Consider the following 19,446-nt stretch of genomic DNA (forward strand, 5'->3'; position numbering starts at 1 on the left):
GGAGGAGGAGAGGAGGAGAACAGGTTTCATCCATTTCAAGATAGCTGAGAATTTACAGATGACTTACTATTTACAAGATGTGTTCTAGTAATCTGGAAGTGGATATAGAATGCCACCTAATAAGAACTAACACTATCTAAACCAACCTAATTCCAGATAAACCCCTTTCACCTTAACAGTGTGTGGTGGTTTGAATGAGAATGTCCCCCATAGGCTCCAAGTATTTGGATATTTTTGTCTCTAGTTGGTGGTGCTGTTTTGAGAGGTCTTAGAAGGTATAGCTATGCTGGAGGAAGCATGTCACTGGGGGTGGACTTAGAGTGCTCTTAAGCCTTACTGGATCTGGAGTCACTCTCTTACCTCCTGTGCCTGCTTGAAGATGTAAGTGCTTACCTTCTGCTCCTACTCCAGCCTCCTCTGCTGCCATGCCTCTTCACCATGATGGACTGACTCTTGCTCCTTTGGAACCATAAGCTACATAAACTCTTCCTTTTATAAGTTCCCTTGGTCATAGTGTTTCCATCACCACAACAGAAAAGTGACTAATACACATTATCACATTGAGTACTAATGACCAGAAAAACTCAAGAAGTCCATGAGGTACAGTGTCTCACTACATATCTCTCTAAATGTGTGTCATAATTGGATTAGCTTCTGCTGGAGACTCTGTGGCAACTCTTACACAATTGGCTGTAAATATTGTCTCTTATGACATATATAAATTATGCATATCAAAACTCATTGCATTAAGACGAAAAACAAAATAAAATTCTGTTTAGCTGTCTCTTAACACCAGTATTACAGCATAATGTACAATGGCCAAGACAAACTAAGACATGCCCCAAATCTCTTCATTATACTTGGATCATTTTCAAAGCTGTAAAATAGGTAGCATAATGAATGCAAGGAGAAAAGTAAGGGAAAGAGAAGAAAAGAAACACTGTCCTTTTGTTTCATGAGCCGAATCCAGTGCTCTCAGCCTCAGATTCTTAAACTGTGGGTTTACCCCACAGAGGGGTCATATAACTAAATGTAGGAGGCAACAGTAAATGGGTTTTAAATGCACAAAACCAAAAAATTAATTCAAAATCAAATGTTTAATGAATCCAGTGTATTTCTGGCAGTGCCTACCTGTGCTGCATCACAAGGCAGTTGTGAACACAACAACTTGAACACATTGTGCTATGCATGATGTCACACCACATAATGCCAACAACAGCTGCTGGAAACAGCTCAGCTCAGATTCAAGATCAACGTATGTGATGGACTGTAGTATTTTTACTGTGCACAGAAGGTTTTCTGCTCTATTAGAAGCATAACAGTTTAATTAGAGAAAACAAAGACTATGAGTATTTTTCTACAGTCATTCCTCTGCCAGGAAGCACCAAGTTAATGTATCCTTGAATTCCATTCTGTTAGAGTGTTGGATTTTAAAATTGTTTGAAGTACTTGAAGTACTGGCTAGTGCTTTATTTAAAAAAAAAAAAACTTTAAATGAATTTTGGCTTAAGATTAGTGTACAATTCCCAACAGTTTCTGAAATCACCCTAAACATGCTTGTCATAAATCTGAGAGAAACCGAATATGTTCTAAGTCCCTCCATACTAAACAGTTTTCCCATACTTAGCTTTTTAAATATTTTATTTTATTATTTTTACCTTACTGTCTATGTGTGTGAGTCTTTTGCCTACATGCATGTAAGTGCACTGGTGCCATACAATGCCTGTGGAGGTCAGAAGAGGTTGTAGGTTCCCATGGAACTGGAGTTACAGACAGTTGTTAGCTACCGTGTGGGTGCTGGGAACCAAACACAGGACCTCTGCAAGAACAGCCAGTGCTCTTAACCGCTGAACCATCTCTCCAGCCCCAAGATTTAATTCTTTATGTTTATATTCTTAATGAGCAAGTACATTGTCTCCTTTGGTATGCAGATTGGCTTTCCTCCTTAATATATGGTAAAATTATATATTTAATGAAAGTTTGTAAATAAAATTGTTTATGATTTCTTATCCATAAATGTTTTATTTATATACTTACTTTTATAGTCAGAGTTTGATAAAAAATATCTCGGTGACCAAGGGTCACAGGTAGAAAAAGTTTTAAGAACCCTGCTCTATGGTTTCTGCATTCCCTTCCTGTGTACAGCTTGAATTTTTACGTTCCCTCACAAACCTGTCCATTTCCAGGACATCTCATATAGTCTCAACCCTTACCATGCAGTCAGCTCATGCCAGGCAATCTTCTTATCTCTTGAACCCATATGTGTATAATTTCGAATTCCTCATATATGGTTCTTGCAATCAGTAGAGCATCACTGCTTAGAGAACTGGCATTAATATTAAATCTGAGTTAAAATGCTTCCTGCAATCCTGATTAGCTTTTTAAAGTATCAGATTTCTTTATCTGGAAAATGGGAGAACAAGTTCTCCTACCTCATTAGATTACTGAATAATTAATATAAAATAAGATGATGCAAGATTGGCTTCAGCACAATCTCTGGCTCTTGTTAGAGCAGCTGATTTATTATTGCTTTCTTTGTGCCCCCTTCTCAGCTCAGTCAAGCATACAGTATCTCCAGCAAAATTTACTGCTGAGTTAGTTCTATGATTCATGAAAACGCATCACAGCAGAGTAGTCTGGCCCTTACCCATTACTTCTTCTGCTGAAGAGGACTACACAACAGCACACTTCAGACCCTCTCTTCTTGCTTCAAACTTCTTGTACATCCCTTGGCTATAAAATGATATTACTGAGCTGCACATTTTTAAAATCATACTAGTTTGAAAGGGGTTGTTTTACCTTTATCTAATATTCTCCAAAGTATCAGTCACCAAGTGGAGGCTCATCTGCTTAATTAAGACTAGTAGTGATAATTTTTAATGCATCAGTCATTTTGAGTTTAACAGATATTTTTTATTATCACTCTGTCTACATTTCACAGGGGTTCGGTTTCTTCATTCCTCTCCTCTATTAACCCAGTTTTATTTTTTTCAGCAAGTGAAATTTTCTTGTTTACACCTTTTTTTTCATCTGGGACATCCACTTAAGAGAAAAGGCTTTTATTTCCTTGTTCACTACTGCATCTTCCAAGACAAACCTAGAATCCAAAATCCTCCAGAAACATGTGTTAAATAGAATAATAGAGTATGTATATAAAAATATTAAGACACGGTACAACAAATTATTTCTCTGTAGGTGGAACAGAAAAATGAATAAAAACATGTTAATTCAGTAAAAATCAACCACACAGTTGCTACCATATAACTGGTGGCTCATATTCAGTATAAAATGTTCCCTTGTTTCCTGGTGCTCTTTAAGTAGCTAACTAGACTCATTCATTTTAACACCAATATGTGAAGCATTATTTTTCTTGTCAAATCTAAAACACCAGCACTAATTCAGCCCAGGAATATCACCAGTTAATTGATTATGTGACCTTTGGTAAATTATATGTTCCCTTTTAACATCTCAGTTTCCTCATCTCTGATATGGAAATAAGGCATAGAATTATGAGGAGGTGTAAGACATTAATATACACAAAGCTCTTACAGTAGTGGCTCTTGCTTGGCCAACATTTAAAATTATTTTGTATTCCTTCTGTAATGAGGATTCAGTGTTAAGAATAATTGGTCACAGAGTTACATATTCTATTGAAGGTAAAAGAAGCTAGGGTAGTAGATACATTAAAGCATTTTGTAGTTTTCTTTCTTTTCTTTTTTTAATAATAAATGGGCCTAGAATGTGAGCACAGAACTTTTTATCATGTGTGGTCACATGAGATCCCCAGTGACCTTCATAATGAAGCTTCAGAGCAGTGTGGGCAATGCTTGGAGTGGGGAAGCCAGATGGAACTACATTATAGACTAAATGGGGTGTGAAGAAGTGGAAAAATTCATGCAGATAACTTCAGGAAGCTCAGCTGTGAAATGGATAAAGAAACTCTGTGTGGAAGAGGGACAGTTTCAAGCTGCATACGCTGTTTTGATAATGGTAGGTAGGAGTTATTAATCTTGATTAAATTTGAGCTTTGATGGGAATAATGCATAAGGAGTAGGTGAGCTACAGAAGGCAGAGCAGTGAAATACATGAGATGGTGAGAGAAAATGGAAACCATCTACGTACAGTGCAAATGGCTTCTAACATTTAACCCTGACAACGAAAGTGGGTCCAAAGATCAGTGCAGGTGTTTGCAAATGAGTAGATTTGATTGTGGGTTATTTGCTGACATCTGTTTTCTTTTTTATAAGTGAGAGCTGTGGTAATTCATCTGAGGGAGAGAAAATTAGAGAGGACAAGGGGAAACACATGGACACTGTGAAACATTTATTAAAAAGAAATGCACTTACCTGTGAGTCAGAGCAGTGGGCCCAGTCTAAAAACCTGTCTGAGGTAGGTAACTCTTAATTTGCTGGAAGATCAATTTGCCCTGTTCTGTTTCTCTCCAGCTACATAGGCGGAGGACACAAAGAGAAATAGAAAAAAGTGGTAGGCAACAATTCATTAAAAGAAAATGTAATTAGTATTTTGAATAAATGTGTATGTGATATTTAAACTCAGTAGTTACCAAAATTTCAAAGAAATAGAGCATGAAGTTCCAGTTTATGAATTTATCAAAATCAAATGTGCGATATCTTCTGTTGGCCAAGTACCTCAGAAGCCCATTTGAAATGGCTACTTGCAAAACAATTGGCAGTGTCTAAAACAACAAAAATTTACATAATTTTTCACAATTTTAATTACGGAAATCTAGTATAATAAATAAATTGTATTTACAAAATTATTACATAATTGAAAGTGGCCATTGTCATATCATCATTACAAAAACATTACAACACCTTTGCCAGCAGTAGGAAAATAATTAGTGCCTGGGGAGATGGCTCAGCTGTTAAGAGCACTTATGACTCGTGAAAGACCTGGGTTCAGTTCCCAGCACTCACATCGGGCAGCTTACCACCCCCTATAACTCCAGTACCGGGGACTCTCAAGCCCTCTGGCCTCCATGTGCACCTGCCTGCACATGATGTGTATAAACTCACAGAGGTGCACACACATACGCATAAAAACCAGTGATACCAAAAAAATAATAATTTAGTAAGTTACAGCCACTTAGTCGTTACAACCTTACATAGAAATTAAAAATATAAGGATCATACTGTGTCATAGGACTTGAGGAGATCATTCAGTGGGTGCACTCACTATACAAGCACTAGGAAGTGAGTTTGAATCCCTAGTCACCATGTAAAAAGCCAGACATGGCTGCTGGTGGCTGTAACTCACACATTGAAGAGCAGAGATAGGTAGATCCAGGAGCTCATGGCTCAGTCAACCTAGCAGACACAGCAGCTTCAGGTTCAGGAGAGGCCCCATCCCAAGGCAGTAAAAAGGAACAGTCATGGCAGATATCCCACATCCTGCACTGGCCCCTGTATGTGAACTCTTCTGAGAGTACACAAACATGCACACTCACTTGCATGCACTACACACACACACACACACACACACACACACACACACGCACACACACACACACACACACAAAGAGTAGGTCACAAGATAGAATAGTGTTTCATAAATAGCTAAATTTCAAAGTTATCTACTTTTGACAGTTGTGCAACATATGACTATCTACAAAATTAAGCTAAAATAAAATATGTAAAGCTCTAATAATAATAGAATTTTTTCTCTTTCTAAATAGTCTTTAAAATGCTTCCCTTTATGATTTTGATTTCTAAGAGGAATGTTAATTTTTTTCTAGCTCCCTTTAAGGCTTTCCAATTATTACATAATGTTCCATTGCATGCTTATAAATAAGTTAATTCTGGTATGAGAAGATTGAACTTATTTGATAGTTCATATTTCTAAGATTTTTAGTAGAAAAAAGCTCAAATATTCTTGTAATTGTTTTTCAAAGCATTTCAAACTACCTGAAGCATTAGCCTCTCCTGTCCCTGGTTCTCATCTTTGCTCATTTATCTTTCCCCTCACATAAAATAACAAGTGAGTCTGTAGACACATCTTTCAATTTCGTTTTTCCTATTATTCACATTATGAGACTGCTGATTTGAACACATCCAATTAACTAAAAAGCTTTTCAGTTACTGAATTAGAATTGATGTTTCATTATAAGGATCTTAAACAAGCCTAAAACTTGCATTCAACTTCTAGAAGCCTTTTGATTTATCATTTCAGATTAAAAAATATGGGCTTGCAAGATGACTCGTGGGTAAAGGCCTTTGCTGACAAACATGACCACCCGAGTTTGAATCCTAGTACCCACATGGTAGAAGGAGAGAACTGACTCCTACAGGCCTTCTGTGGCACCTACACACTTACATGCAAACACACACACACACACACAAATAAAATCAATAAAATTCAAAAACTGGGAAACTTTAACATGAAAAATAAATTACATAGTTAGGAGTCCCTAGTGGTAGCAGAACTCAGCCTCAGAAGTTCTGAATTATAATTGCTCTCTCTCTCTTTAAACTTTATATCTCCCTCCTTTCCTTCCCTCCTTTTCCTCTTCAAAAATACATATGTACATGGAGAGAGAGCAAGCAAAAGAGACAGACAGACAGACAGAGATTTTCACTTATTTTGATTAACAGCACAAACTTTACCAGTTTGAGGTCTAACATTTCTAATTCACATTTCTATGCTCTTTGGCATATATTACTTTAAACAAATAACTAAATATATCTTTACTTTGCTATTTTTCTCTACAAACTGGTGATTATTCATTATTTTGATTTTTTTAAATGTTATAATTATAGAAATAATACAAATAGAATGCTTTTATAGAGCATGTTATAAAACAGTCAATATATGATTAGCAATTTTATTACTTTAATTAGTCACTAAGTCATCGTTATCCCTGTCTGTGATCACACATAGGAGATGTAATTTCTCATATAAACTGGTAACTCTTGTCAATAGTGACTTTAAGTTCATTAATTTCCAATGCAACTCAAAATTTCTACCTTTACATTTATCTTATGAGTAGCCTATAGAGTCATTTAATAAATGAATAAGTGCATGAATGAATGATATAAACACTAGTTTGGGGAACATAGACTAGACATAGTAAATAGATAAGAAAACAGTCTAAAGGAAAGGGAAGGCCAACTCACATATATACAGAGACAGCCTAGAAGTATTGGCTTTTTTTGAAATATTGAAAAAAATACCTGTTGGATAATTTATTCTGATTGCTTCTCAAAGCTAATAAAATACCTGATGTTTTTCATATTTATACCAACAAAATAATGAAGAATTAGACATCTTAAAGATACCATATTGACTTATAAATCTATAGTGTATGTTTGTGGAACACTTCTGAGTTAACTGATAAATATCAGTAGTGAGTGACCTTTGAGTATCAAAAGCAGAGAGAAAAGTTTTCTTTTCTACTCTGATTTACCTCTGGAAAGGAACTTTTCCTAATTTCAGATGGCTACAAAGCTGTATGTCATATGCTTGTGAGACACAAGTTATGGCAGTGATTTCATCCATAGATATCAGATTTTTTCAAGGAAGGAGTTTGTAGAAATATGTGACACTTATGCTAATGTTTAGGGCAGCGAGTTTCAAGAAAGTGAGCCTTCAAGTAAAATTTATGATTATACTATCTAGTAGTTTCATTTCCTTGTAAGAGTTTTGTGAAGAAACCACTGAGAAATTGTGTAAGGTCTTTCATCATTTAAAAAAAAATAAATTTATTAGCTAAAGTTATTAACACATCATACATTGAAACTCACCATTCATTAGGCACTGCCTATATTCAATGTTTATGATAATCACTGTGCTCTAAAGTAGAACTGTGTCCATATCACACACTCACTGCTGGCCAGCTTTCATGGTGCCAGGTGTTTTGCAAGCTACTGAAGTAAAAGGGAATCAATGCGCTTACACACTATAAATTCAACCTATCAAGCAAGAGGTGCCCACTTAAGTGGTATACTTGCTGTGGGAGTTATCAATGGCTTTCTAATTGGACTTGAAGCCTAATCCACAGAAAGTAAAAACATACTTAGTACTTTAAACCCACTCAAAAGCTCATGGCTTGAGAGGTCACATGCCTTAGGGGAGATTTTAATTCTGTTGTTTAGCTAAAGTGACACAGCATCAAACCACCTCTAAATGTCTATGGTTATACCCATAGACAATTAACACTCTCAGGCTTAATCAGAGGGGCCTCTTTTTACAATGAACTGTAATGAATGCAGAGACTGGTGGACATGCAAGATGATGAGAATCAGTGACATTTCAGTGTTCGTCCCTAAACTGTACATTTATATCACCCCCTTCCCCCAAGTCTCAGGAAGCATTGCGTGGATGGAGAAGGGACTCCACTGGGCCTACCCTTTGCTGCTCAACCATTTGCTGCAAATACATTCAGAGAAAAGAGAAGCCATTGCCTTCAGTTGTATACCTACTTGTGACCCCATCAGGCGCCAATGGATAGTTCCAATCCAATGGTCAAAGAGATGGTCCTGGTTAAATTAATTGGGCCACAAAACCTAAATCTGGGAATGGAACAAGAGGAAGATAGGGACAAAGTAGGTATAAGAGAATATCCGGTGAGAGAGACTAAACAGAATGCATTATATAAATGTGTAGGGTTAGCAGAGAACTAACAATTTAAAAAATCATTGAACTCTGAACAGAAACTCAGCGGTTAAAGAGCGTTTACTTGATTTATTCAATAGTTCCTTACATAAAGTTTTTGCTAAGCAGTATTCTTTATGAGTTGGAGTTATAAATTATTTTATTTGTTTTAATTTTGCAGTAATATTGGTGATCTAAAACAAATTTATATTTTCATTAAGGAATATAGCAACATAATTTTAAAAGAGAAAAAGCACTTGACTTTTGTTAGATTATTTTTGAACTGTTTAGTTTCATAAAGATAAGATATTTTGGAGACTCCATAATATCTCTATTTTCCTTTAATAACTTAGGATATTGGTTATAATTAATGTACAAATATTAATACATTGTGTTTTGTAAGGTCCACACTTCTATCACGTCTCCTTAGTTATTACCTAATTTGTATGTGTTGCTCTATCAGGACATCAGGACATCACATTACATTGCTCTTGTCTCCATAGTCTCTTCTTAGACTATCACATTTTCTTAGACTCCCCTTATTCTTAAATATTTGAAACTTTTGGACAATGATCCTTGGGTATTTTGTAGGCTTCTCCACTACTAGAATGTGTTCGATGCTCTCTTCATGAAAAGGTGGGATTCTATGTTTTTAAGGAGGAACACGGCTAAGGCCATTTGTTACATAATACCGATGTACTATCACTATGGCATAACTACTCTTGTTGCCTGGCCTTGATCACATAGTTGAGGTAATGTTTTCCAGGTTTCTCTATGGGAGTTATTCTCTTTTTCTCTTTTACATACACATACTTCAAAAAGAAGTCGCAATGCTTAGTCCACAACTAAAGAGTGGGGAATTATTATGCTCCCCCATCAGACATGTTAACATGAGTGAGAACTTGCAGTCTTTTCTTTCATACTTTTGGTTATAATGTAATAATACTGTATTTCTTTTGCTAACTAGATCAGGCTTGGCAGTGGCAAACGTTCAGTTGCCTATATGCTATACCTTAATCAATAATTTGTGTTTGCATTTGTATGTGTGTATGACATTTGTGTGCATATGTGACTGTGAGTACATGCACAAGATGGTCCATGTGTGAAGGTCAGAAGACAACCTTGAGTGTCAGTCTTTATACCATACACTCTATTGAAGACGGTCTGTTATTCACCTCTGGGTAACTCAAGCTAGCTGGCCAGTTAGTTTCTGGGACTTCTCCTCTCTCTGCCTCCCATCTCACCATATAAGCACTAGAATTACAGATTCATATTACTGAGTTGGCTTTACATGAGTTCTAGGGATCCAAACCGAGGACTTCATGCTTACGTGGCAAATGCCTTGCCCCAAGCCACCTGTCAGCCTGTTTTTTTTTTTTTTTAATCACTTCCTTAATTTCCTACTTTGAAAGATGTCAAGATCATCTCTTGTATTTCCTGTTCTAATTTGTCAGTTCTAGAATGCCCATTTCTCTAACAAATTCAAGTTCCTCTTAACAAAGGGAATACAACACCAGGATCTCTGTTCTAAGTATGCTCCTTGCCACTAAAGTATCAGTGCTTCTAAACCTCTGTTGGCTGAGCAGAGAGACAGCATTGCCACACTGATCTTTCTACCCTTGTTTTATTTATCTTTGCATTTCAGCTTCAACAGATCATTTGACCTTGTCTAGCAGAATAATTCCTAAGGGACGTGGTGCCTAGCATCAAACTTCAAACTATAGTCAGCAGAACTTTTCACATCAAGAGGCTTCCAGATTCTCGTTGTGACAAAATAAAGTAGCTCCATTACTCCCAGCTCTTCGCACCAATCTTGAACTTAACAAATATACACAGAAGACACTGTAAGCTGGAAATTACTCAGGGTCTCTGGACTTGGGGAATGACTTGCAGAGAGTTCTTCATACTTCCTTATTGCCTCCTCTATCTCCCAGAAATTGTTTTATAGAATCATCCAGTCCATAACCGTTAATGACCACAGACAAATAAAAGCTCTAAGACAAACTTATTCCTCATAGGAAAAGTATAAAGAAAGGAATTGTTAATGACCACAACCCTTTTGGCAATCCTCTTACCATTCCCACCAAATATTAAGGCAAAAATTTCCTGTCTTCTATGCCTATGACTTAAGTGACATCAACTAAGGAGTTGATTCTGTACTCCATGTCTCCCCTCTCCTACAAAAGCAGATACCACACTAAATTCCTCATCAGAGTTGCTTCGGTGCATTCTCTTAATTAATTCTCTTAATTCTGCCCTCTACCATCCAGAAGCACCCTTAAATTGATGATGCCTGATGTGACCATTTAATACTAGACACATCACACACAGTCTTGGGGTCCAATAAGAAGCTTAGCTTCTACTTCTGTTTGACATCAAAAGTAAGACATTTCAAGTTAGAAATAGTGGGCCAGCTACTTATACCTCACACAAGCAATCAGTGGAACCCAGTGGAGAAATGAGCATCTACCCGTAGCTAGACCCCCAAATGGAATGTGTGGTATGAAAAACATAGTTAACACATCATTTCTCCCTTCTCTGGTGCCAGAGTTCTATTAGGAATCTTAGTTCTTACTCCCAGTTGGAGACAGAACAACTTTATTTGTGTTCCACTTTGTTTAAAGAGGTCTGTCAGCAAAAAACCATAAGAAGAACTGAACTTCTCCTCCATGTAGACAGAGTCAAGGTGACACATTGCCTAACTCCTTTGGGTTGATATTTGTGAGATCTACTGGAGAGCTGTATGTCTCTTACTATCCAGCCCTCACACTCTTAATCAACATGTGAAAACCTCTCACTAAAAAATTGGTGTCAAGAAGGTAAAGCAGAATCCAGAGTTATATAATTCTCAAAATATTCAAAATACATTTGAAAGTCATTTGTCATACATCAACCTTGTAAATCATCAAAATGACAAAAACTTCAGTAGCATTCATACAGGACCACCAAAGGGAGCCAGGGCTGGAATTATGATGATTAGAAATAAATTATATGATAGATGTTTAGCAAGAAATGATATACTTGTTTAAATATATCAAATAAGAAAATGTAAGCAAGCAAATTAGATATTATAAAAATAAAGCCAAGTAGAATTGATGGAAATTTAAAAAATACAATAACAAAAATAAAAACACTTGTTGGACAGGCTCAAGATTAAAGTGGGTATAACACATTATTGATGGGAAGAAAGTTTGAGGACAAAACAATAGAATTTACCAAAACTGAAACTGAAAAAGCAGATCATGGGTCTTATAATCTCAGAAACCAGGGAAGCAATTTGAAAAGAGCTACCATCTGTAACATCAGAGTCCCCAAATGAAGAGAGCAGGTGAGACAGAAAAATCACTGGATGAAATAATGAGTGGCATCTATAAACTTGGCAGAGGAAATAAACTTCAAGACTCAAGTACCCAAGTAAAACCCAAATAGAACAAACACAATGATAACCACACAAATGCACATCATTATTAAAATTCTGAAGAAAATAACAAAGGGAAAAAACTCTAGAAAGCACAGAAAGGATGCCTTTCATCAATTCAAGTGTCAGCAGATCTCACATCAGGAACTACAGAGGCCAGAAGTGTTGGCATAATATTTTTGAAATATTGAAAGGCAGAAAATATCTGAGGATGGAGCTCACTTTGTAGAGTGTCTAGTATGTGCCATGACTTGGGTTCCATGAGCAGCACTTCATGTCCAAAGAAGAAGGAAGGAAAAAAAGGCAAGCAGGTGGGCAGGCAGGTAGGTGGGTGGGAGGGAGGGGGAGAGGGATCATTATCATTTATATCCAGTTTCTTGCTTGACTTTTATTAATGGACTATTGCTAATCTTTGTGTATCCAAGATTGCAACATTTTGAAAGCAATTCAGCTTCATAATTTCCAAAGTAGCCTTTGTAAAACAAACAAAAATCTTTAATCCATAGTGATTGTAATACACAAACCAACTTTTCTAACTTCATGGTTCTAGCTAAAAATCAATCAATGACTGTCCATATTCCTGAGAAATAAAATCCTTTCCATATACACATAAACTATTCATTTTTGCATTTAACCATATTCTCCGCCTTTCTTTCTCACACCTCTCTGAACAGTCTTTATGCTATACCATTTATGTATATTTCTTTTTGTGATGAGCCCAACTCTTATTTTTTCTCTTATGATTATATATTTCTCTTCTCTTGGTCATGAAAACTCATTCTTCCTTCCCATTTCATATCCATCTCCAGTATTGCCTTACACAAGAAGATCTGCTAATATTTCTTTACTTCAAATTTATAGTAAATTAATGAATTAAGGTTTTATCTGTGCCTTCTCAATGCATTCAGAAATAATTTGTACCATAATTATGGATATACATTGGGTCTTCTGATAAGCAAAATTAAAACACTGACTATAATACTGCCATATAGTTTAATATCTGGCATATATTGAGGTTTAGCAAATGTATGCTAAATAGAGTGAATTAATGCTTAACGGTTATTCATAGTGATTCTATCAAAGACACTGATAACTTCCCAAAATATTAGGGTGTTAGGATTCTGTACTTGATTCAACAGAGGAAATTTTCACAGGCACATCTGTCTTTGAATGCCTGAAAGGAAAACACTTTACTTGAGAGTGTTAAGCTATCTGGGACTGACAAGCCAACACAATTCCTGTGTGCGATGCTGTCAGTGTCACCCACATCTCCCAGCATCTTCCCTTTCAGTATTTCCCTTATATAGTCATTGACTCATAGTGCTAACTGTAGTTTTCAATTTGACGTAAGACCAGAAAGCTTGAAAGTTAATGGATCCTAATAGCTTTTAACCAATTATAGAGATGATTTGGGCTATTTACACATCAGCTTTCTCTTCCATTGGTTGGAAAACTTCTGAAGCATGTTCTACAGTCTCAGACCTCCTCTGAAGGACTAACAAATATATATAGGAATAAATGGCTCCATTCATTTATGCCTTTATCTGCCTCTTTCTAAGCCCCTATTCCCAATTTTTGGTTCTATCTTGTTTCCTTGAACTACTTCCTTTGGAAGCGGTTTGCATTTAATATCATTTCTGAGATTCAGTTCCTGGAAGAATTCAATCTAAGACAACCCCAAACTCCTCTAACCAAACAGTCCAGCAATTTTTATAAAACCATCAATGACACTAGTAAAAACAGATGGTTTAGAATACGTCATTCTTCATAGATCATTACTGTTTTCAAACAAAAACCAGCACAAACATAAGATACATAATTTTTATGGGAATGAACTTTGGGTAGCATGAAGTAGAAATAATGCCACTTGTTTTCCATTCATGAAGGTATGGAATTTATGGGCAGGTGGTCTGTAACAGCTGTCTCTTTAATTTAAGAAGACTTCTCCATTAGTCACTCTGAAAACTGTTACTATTTTGGAGTGTTGACCTCAAGACATTACTGCTTCATTTGTTTCTTTTTATTCTAATAACATTCGATTTTAATTACTGATAATTGACAGATTTATTGTGTCCCGACCACCCAATTACAAAAATCTACACACATGAACATACACACTTTTGTGTATGATAAAGCTTGAAAAGAAATTGAAGGTGTCTATGAAATACCTTTCAACATGTTCTTATATTTATGAATGATTCTATTTATTCAAAGTAGATTCCTAGAAATCTAGCATGAAAACTTATGATGGGAAATTTAGGTGAAGAAGGGAGTGAATTTTAAAGAAAAACGAAACTTAGAAAGTTCGATTCTTTTTCCTTCATTTTGTTTGGGTAATAAGACTTTAAATAACTCTTCGCTTGGCTTGAAGTCTTCAAATGTAAACTCTACTCTTGCTATAATGTATCTGCTTCAGATTTACAAATCATGGCCTTTAAAGTTAGAAGATGTGTTTGCTTAAAATGGTTAAACAGTGGACTTTGTATGTACAGCTTATTTCCCATTCATTTGCTATCTTCTTTTTAGTTTCTTAGGTCTTTAGGAAGACCTGATGTCTCCCAAAAGCAACTTCTGGTAGAAGTCTGAAGATCATCTTTAAGGAAAAAGAAAACTAAATGAATTAAGGACAAGAAGGTTTCCAATCAGGTAGGAACACTGAAAAAAAATCACACATCCAGCCATCTTAAGTGAGTAGCTCAAGAGGGTTGTTTTCAGTTCCCTTGGAGGTAGAAGTGTTTACCAGAGAATTCCTTGGAGGGAAGCAACTACAATAACAGCATGATGCTTTTTTTTCTATTTTTAGCTCATTGTTGCTATGTACACTTAGTAATCTCTGTGCCTGAGTTTCACCCCAAAAGGCTGGAAATGTAGAGCAGTAGATTAATTAATCCATTCCAGATTTTCTTCTAAGATGAATCATTTTCATAGGCTTCTCCATGACCTATGCTCATCACATTCAAGGACCATAATAGCATCAAGTTTTCAAATGAGGAGCAGTCCCACTTCATGGCATAAGAAAACTGACCAGGTTCTTATTGGGGTACATCTAGCCTTGCTTATGATGCCAAGTGGGTACACAAAGGAAACTAAGGGAAGTGAATGGGAACTATCAAAGAGGAACTGTTTACTTGTATTGATTCTAAGTCCTACTTAGAGTTTTCCCTTTCATTTGCAATTTGGGATAAAATTTTAAGGCCCCCTCTTCCACGATGGTACCTGAATCTTGGGTGGGTAAAGATGGTAAGAGCCAGGGAGAAGGTGCATGACCATATGGAAACAGAGTCCTACAAGCTTCTGGGAACCTGCTTATATGATTCTAAGGCAATGGTGTCAGCATACACAAGTCCCATGCAAACTCAAGCAGACAAAAACCCAGCATAGAACTGGGAAAATGAACAGCAGACCCCAGTCTTATCTGAAGAAATATTGGCAACTGATTGTTGCTAGGTGAAGAAGAGCTAATCTTCCTAAAACAAGGGATTATAGATAGGCTGACTAGACCTCAGTATATGGACTTGCAGTGGGGAACGTCTAGGGGCACTGATTTGACACAGTGGGCTGTAACAGGGATGACAGAGTATGTGGGCTCCAGTGAGAGGGCTATGGGAGGGTGCCAGTGGGGACAGGGGTATAAAGATGATTAAGATTAAAATCGTTTGAGATGTTCTGTATGAAATACACAAATTCAATAAAGACAAACTTAAAAAAAAACTTAGGGCAAATGAACTTTTATTTTATAATGAGATATAAAACTAACCAAAAATCAAGGCCCAGCTTTCTCATTTGCATTTTGGCATTCTCCATTTAGCACTATGCTTGACCTCCTGGCAACTCAGCACTCAGAACAAAGACAGTTGCTGAATGAAAAGTGGATGAATGAGTGAAAACATTTCATATGGCAGAAAAGCTGTGTGCCCTGATGTTGCCTTTTGTGTTGACCTCTGTAATCCACAGCACTGTAGCTGACAAAGGAAATATAAGCAGCACAATCAAGTGAATGAATGAATTCTCCTAATTCAGAGAACTGGCAAACCCAGACTCCATATTTGCTAACGTCTACTGCAGAAATAGCCATGACACAAATGCTTGGATTTCACGTGACTGGTGTAGCTGAAAACAATTTAGCTTGTTTTCAATCTGTTGTTTTCAATCTGTTGTTCTTTTATTAACATCTATCATTTTTTTATTGAGCTTTTGTAATTTCATACAATAGTTCTTAATCAAATTTAGACTCCCTCCCCCATCCAATGCCACCCCATCCCTTGACTGGACCTCATGTACTCTGCCATACATGTTAAGTCGTATCCAGTCAAGCATTTGTACCCAGATGTCCTTCAGTGTAAATCCATCCACTGGAATCTAGTCAGCCCATCTAGAGAGTGTATGTAAGGTATACTCTCCCTCACCCAGTAGCAGTCAGTCTCCAATAGTTCTCAGTCTAGGGCTGGCCTCTCATCCATTTCTCTCCTCCCCTCTGGGATTTTGTTTAATTAAGTTGACATGGGTCCTATAGCCACTATTGCCACAAGTTCACTTGTGCAAGCTTCCAGTGACCTGAAAGCCTCTGCTCCCTTGTGTTCATGAACCAGCCTTGTCTCTTACAATCTTTTTGCCCTCTCTTCCACAATTTTCCCTGAGCCATGGGTAGGTGAGATTCAATATAGGGGTCCTATCCAAGGATACACATGCTGCAGTCTCTCATTCTTTAAAACATGACCATTTGTGGCCTTCTGTGTGCATTGCACTCTGTTGTATATGGAACAACATAGAGAGAGTTGAGGGATGCATTAATTTTCTCTCTACTCCTTGTTATGCAATGTTCCATGACCCTTAGGTGTAGAGGTATAACTGGTGATGTGTCACCTAGTACCGGGCATCTCTTAGATGTATATTCTCTGTGTCTGACCAGTTGTTTGAAATTCTGCAGTAGTTTCCATCTGTTGTAAAAAGAATCTTCTTTGATGAGTCGTATATGGTATGTTTGTCTGTAAATTTAGGATGGTAAGAAATTTCATTTGTCTAGAGATTTGACAGAGATAGGTTCTTCTTTAGGATCTATGACCTCTCCAGCCATGTGTATTTGGCTGTTTCCAGTGCCATCCATGAGTCCACTCCCATTGAGAGGGCTTTAAGTCCAATTAGATAGCTGTTGATTGCCCCCCAGATAACAGTGATAACAGTGCCACTATTGCACCAATAGAGGCAGTTTGCTGTGCCAGGCATTATGGTTTCAGACTTTAGAGCCGAGTCCAGTCATTTTTTGTATTTCTTCCTTGGCAGTTTGCTTATTATCATCTAGCATTATGATAGCTAAACTTCGGGTGGAAGGCTTCCAGGATCCGTTGTTCCAAGTCGTGTACACGAAGTATGTCCTGTCTTTAGCAGTAGGACCTTAACTACTAGTTCTGGAAGATAACCAAGAGGTTTTTAAAATAATGTCACATATCATCTTTTACATTTAGGCATAGCACCTTCATTAAGTACACTAATTGACGATTGAAATGTGGATAGAATATCCTTCTGCAACCTTCTAAGCTGCATTACTTAGAAAGTGTTTTACAGTGACACATTCAAAGGTAATTTCAGAATAACTAGCTGAAGAAATTGTTCACATTTTTCTGATAGGTAGAATAGCCCTAATACTACAGCAGTAACTTTCTCTGTAAGCCATTATTGCTATCTTCTGTTGTCCTAAAGGAGAACAAAAGCTGTTTAATTAAAAATTAAATGTAAGCTGGCTGCGGAGGCGCACACCTTTAATCCCAGCACTCTGGAGGCAGAGGCAGGCGGATCTCTGTGAGTTCAAGGCCAGCCTGGTCTAAATAGTAAGTTCCAGGACAGCTGGGGCTACAGGGAGACCATGTCTCAAAAAACAATAAATAAATAGATTTCCAGATTCTGTCATTTGATAAAAGTCATTCCTACAAGAGGGAATGGGGAGCCCAGGAAGAGTTGGAGAAGGGGAGCAGAAAGGATGAAGATGATGTAAACACTGCACTATGTAGTGGAAACTTACTCACTTGATTATTTTATTCATTTGTTGGCATGTGGTTTTCAGATGTACTTGATAACAGTATGCGTGTATTGCTAGATGAGGTTTTAACTGTGCTACATTTTTTTTTAGTACAAATTTATCAATAATAGCAGATTCCTCAAATTGCCTTCCACATTCCCTCCCTCCTTTTTTTTTCATCCGGAGATATACTTTCAGATGTTTTTAAATTTTCTGAGCAATGGATAGTGTCACTTTAAATAAAGATGAAGAATTGTTCAAAAGTAGAAGGCTTCTTTATGGTAAATAAATTCCTCATATGAAAAGAATTCCATAGCTGAAATGTCTCTCCATAAAAAGGTTTATAAGTGTTTTCTTTAGAAGTGGAGATTTTATCTCCACAATTAAAGCCTAACGATAGTGCTTTCACAATATTTAATGCTTGAAAAATAAATGTATGCAAATCTGTGTAGCCTTTTAACTTAAGAACAAAGTACACTCCAAAGTTAAAGAGAATCAACACTACAGCATTTTCCTTCATGCTCTACATTGGGTCCTAACTTTCTGCCAACTCAAAGGAGCAACACAGTTTGTGGTTTCATGAAAAGTAGGCATGATTTTATTTTTATTGTATAGGTAATCTTTTTGAATTTTAACAAATCACATTTTATTTAATCTGTGTTCACTTTGTAAATCAATATTACATTTTTAAGGCTCATACATTTTATTTAGCTATTGTTAATTTTGTTAATCCACATTTTTAAAAAAATTTTAATTGAATTTTTGTGTATTTCATACAAATCGTCTCAAACAATCTTAATCGTCTTTATACCACTTTCCTCTCTGGAACCCTCCCATAGCCCCTCCCTGCCGCCACTGGAATTCAGAGTCTGAAGAACGCTAGTCCTTAGACAGGACTCCTATATTACACTCCACCCACCCAGGGCTCAGGGACCATTGTAGAAGAAGGGGGCAGAAAGATTGTAAGAGCCAGGGAGGAAGTTCATACCCATATTGAAGTAGAGTCCTACAAGCTCGTGGGACCTTGCTCATTTGAGCCTACAGCAATGATGTCAGCATGCACAGGACCCATGCAAACTCTAGCAGACAAAAACCCAGCATAGAACTGTGGAAATGGACAGCAGACCCCAACTTTAGCTGAAGAAATATTGGAACTGATTACTGGTAGGTGAGGAAGAGCTGATCTCCCTAAAGCGAGGGACTATAGATAGGCTGACTAGACCTCAGTAGATGAACTTGTAGTGAGGAGCATCTGTTGGCACTAACTTGACACAATAGGCCTTAGCTACCATTAAGTTTTCAATTTGTGAGATATTGCATTGTGTAAAGCTAGGCATGTGCTTATTATCATGTTAAGGCTATTTGTATTGTTTGACACTCATTTTGAATGTCACTTCATGAACAT

General features: G+C 36.9%; 1 protein-coding gene across 3 annotated transcripts in view; it reads left to right on the forward strand.

Annotated features, from left to right (window-relative positions):
• The window catches only part of Pkia (cAMP-dependent protein kinase inhibitor alpha), a 95,629-nt gene that overhangs the window by 42,956 nt on the left and 33,227 nt on the right, over nt 1–19,446 (forward strand). For 2 of the 3 annotated variants that reach the window (XR_003848319.1, XM_008826054.3), the window contains exon 2: nt 14,555–14,674. The exons of the other annotated variant lie outside the window; for it this stretch is intronic. The gene's annotated coding sequence lies outside the window, so the exon portion shown is untranslated. The remainder of the gene's footprint in view (nt 1–14,554; nt 14,675–19,446) is intronic. 3 annotated transcript variants of the gene reach the window in all.

The sequence above is a fragment of the Nannospalax galili genome, unplaced genomic scaffold (assembly GCF_000622305.1).
Source record: "Nannospalax galili isolate Female #2095 unplaced genomic scaffold, S.galili_v1.0 scaffold829, whole genome shotgun sequence".
Classification (NCBI taxonomy): domain Eukaryota; kingdom Metazoa; phylum Chordata; class Mammalia; order Rodentia; family Spalacidae; genus Nannospalax; species Nannospalax galili.